The sequence below is a fragment of the Gossypium hirsutum genome, chromosome D02, assembly GCF_007990345.1.
Source record: "Gossypium hirsutum isolate 1008001.06 chromosome D02, Gossypium_hirsutum_v2.1, whole genome shotgun sequence".
In the NCBI taxonomy this organism is placed as follows: Eukaryota; Viridiplantae; Streptophyta; class Magnoliopsida; order Malvales; family Malvaceae; genus Gossypium; species Gossypium hirsutum.
The window spans coordinates 26,896,557-26,900,245 of record NC_053438.1 but is presented as its reverse complement, the minus strand read 5'-3'; positions in this window follow the sequence as shown (position 1 = coordinate 26,900,245).

Sequence of the window (3,689 nt, the reverse complement as noted above, 5' to 3'; positions counted from 1 at the left end):
ATGTTTGCATGCTTTCGAGGTACTCAAGGAGCAACTAGTACCAGTACTAATTGTAGTTGCTCCAGAATAGTTATTGTCCTTTGAACTCATGTGGGACGCAGTGATTTTGCCATAGGAGTAGTGCTGGGGCAAAAGAAAGGATAAGGTATTACACATAATATACTATGCTAAAAGGACGTTGGTAAAAGCTCAGCTTAATTAGACCACCACAGAGAAAGAATTGCTTGTAGTAGTCATTGTGTTCAAAAAATTTCGATCTTACTTGCTGGGAACAAAAGTTACGGTTTACACAGATCACTTGACTATTAAATATTTGATACGCAAGAAGGATGCCAAGCCGAGATTAATTAGGTGGATACTTTTCCTGCTAGAGTTTAATTTGGAAATTAGAGGTAGGAAGGGAACCGAAAATAAGTGGCTGACCATTTGTCAAGGATAGGATCTAGAAATGAAGATGGTCACACAAAATGCATTAAGAAGGATTTCCCAGACGAACAGTTACTCATTGTCAAGGCACTACCTTAGTATGCAGACATAGTAAACTTTTTGGCGAGTGGTGTAATGCCACCTGACTTTAATACGCACAAGAAACAAAAATTTCTTTATCATACAAAACAATACTATTGGGATGAACCTTTCTTATTTAAGTATTGCGCAGATCAGATGATTCGAAACTGTGTCCCTAACAAAGAAATGCTTAGCATTTTAATACATTGGTACTCAGATTCTTTTGAAGGACATTTTGGAGGAATGAAGACAATTGTGAAGGTACTCCAGTAAGAATTTTATTGGTCGGCCCTATTTAAAGACACTCATGAATTTTATAAGTCATGTGACCATTGTCAGAGAACAGGGAATGTCTCAAGAAGACAGGAAATGCGCTGCATAGTATATTAGAGATTAAGTTATTTGATGTATGGGGAATAGACTTTATGTGTCCATTTCCACTATCCACAGGCAAGCTATACATACTTTTGGAAATATACTATGTCTCTAAATGGGCAGAAACAATACTCTAGCTTCTAATGATGCTAAGCTGGCATTGAAATTTTTGCATAAGAATATTTTCACACAATTAGGCACACTAAGAGCAATTGTCAGTGCCATGGGATCCTATTTTGATTACAAACTATTGGCCAATATTTTGTGCAGGTATGGGGTGAAACACAAAATTGCCATGGCATATCACCCTCAGACCAATGGCCAATCCGAAATCTCTAATAGAGAAATTAAGCAAATTTTGGAAAAAGTAGTAAATCCTTCTCGAAAATACTGGTCTACCAGATTGGATGAAGCTCTATGGGCATACCAAACAACATTTGAAACACCATTAATGATGTCACCTTTCAAGCTTGTTTATGATAAGCCATGTGATTTGCCTATTGAACTTGAGCATAAGGCATTTTGGGCAATTAAGAGGCTGAATATGGACTGGGTCACTGCTAGCAACAAAAGATTATTAGAGTTGAATGAGATGGAAGAATTTTGGGCTCAAGCATATGAATATTCTCGTTTTCATAAGGAAAAGACTAAAAGATGGCATGATAGTAAAATTTTGCCTAGACAATTTGAACCAGGACAATAGGTGTTGTTGTTTAACTCTAAGCTCAAGTTATTCTTCGGTAAATTTAAAATCTTGATGGTCAAAACCTTTTGGAGCTGTTACTGTAAAAAATTTGGAAACGGAGCAACATTCAAAGTTAACAGACAATGGCTGAAGCATTATTGGGGTTTTCCTATTGAACGTGACAAGCAAACCATTAATATTCTTAATATTTTATTTAGTAATTTTTCTTTTAATTTTTTATTTTAATTAATAATAAAATTTTTCATTATTTTCTTGTTATTAATATTTTATTATTTACAGTTTAAATCAAAGCAGAATAAAAAGATCAAGATTTGCTAGTAAACGTTAAGCAATAATGTCATAGCATTAGAGAGGATTATGATGCCACAACAAACTAAGTGATGAGGTCTCAGGACATGATCAGTTGGAAAACTCTAAAAGAAAGATTTGTTGGCAAACCCTTTTGGGAATCTCAATAGCTACCCTACATGGAGGGCCCGAATATTTCATTTTCCCCCAAAACTTAGTTTTTTTTTATTTTTCTCCCCCACATCATAACCCTTTTCTTCACGTTTTCCATTCCCTAAAAATCGCCATCATTATCCCCTTTTAATTCCTCTTACTTCCAACTGCTCACATCTCTTACCTCTATAAATTTTTCATTTTTACACTAATTCCTTCTTTAATTCCTCTGTTATTCTCTTTACATTCAGGTACTTTTCCCAAATTTCTTTTCAAAATTCCTTTATGGCTCGTGCAAAGAGTACTCTAAAGATGAGAGAATCTTCTCGTGCCAGGGTTCTCAATGGAAGATATTCTTCAGTGCTGTCGCAGCTACGAGGTACACATCTTAGTAATTATTTTTGGTAATTAACTCACTACACCAAAATAGGCTTTTAGCGGCGTTTGGATAAAAAATGTCGCTAAATATCGAGAATTAGCGGCGCTTTCTCAAAAACATCGCTAAAAATAAGCATTAGCGGCATTTTCCAAAAAGCGCCGCAAAAAACCTAAACCCAACGACGCCTGAGCTTTCGGGGCTTTAGCGGCGTTTTTAAGAAAGTGCCGCTAATGCTTAAGGCTTTAGCGGCATTTTTGAGAAAGCGCCGCTAATGCTCAGGGTTTTAGCGGCGTTTTTTAGAAAGCGCCGCTAATGCTCAGTGCTTTAGCGGCGTTTTTGAGAAAGCACCGCTAATGCTCTATTTTAGCGGCGTTTTCTAAAAAGTGCCGCTAATGCTCAGGGATTTAAAATAATTTAAAATATTTGTTAAAAATGGAAAAATTAAAATACTATTATTTAAAATAATTTTAAAGTTTTTTGGATACATTATTGATTTTTTTAATTTATATATTAAATAATTTCTTATATAATCGTAAAAGAGATAGTATTAATTTTAAAATATTGAATTAATTATCACTATAGTTTAAGGTTTTTGGTTTAGGGTATATGGTTTAGAGTTTAAAGTTTAGGTGTTACCATTTTAAGGTTTATGGATTATGGGTTTAGGGGTTATGGTTTATGATTTATGGTTTAAAGGCTGGGGTTTAAGGTTTAGAGGTTATGTGTTAAGGGTTTATGGTTTTAGGGCTTAGGTTTATGGTTTAGGGTTTAGATTAACTAGTGTTTTCTAATTTATATATTAATTAATTTCTTATATAATTGTAAAAGAGATAATATTAATATGGTTCTTCAAAATTGTGTGAAGATTTGGTTTTTCAAAATCGATATAAGCTATATCCAAGGATATTCCCATCTTATCCCATCCCGGTTCAGTTTTTTTATCCAGTTCAATGTTTTGCGTGTTTTGCCTTGCCCCCACCGTGATCAAATAAGAATTGATTGAATAGATTAAACTTTGCAAAGATTTTAAAATATTGAATTAATTAGTGGGCCAAGCCAGACCAAGCTGTGCCAATGCCCAATTTTAAAAACTTTTCCAACTTCAAGCTCGTTTTACCCGAATCACCCATTTCATTGTTTATAAACAATAAAAAATATAAATCTAAGCCTAACCATATTTTGGACTAGGTGGGTTGTATGGGTAGTGAACATTTCTAATTATCATATAAAGAGTAAATAACATATATTTTTCTAAATTTTGAAAGGTTTTATATTTTTCAT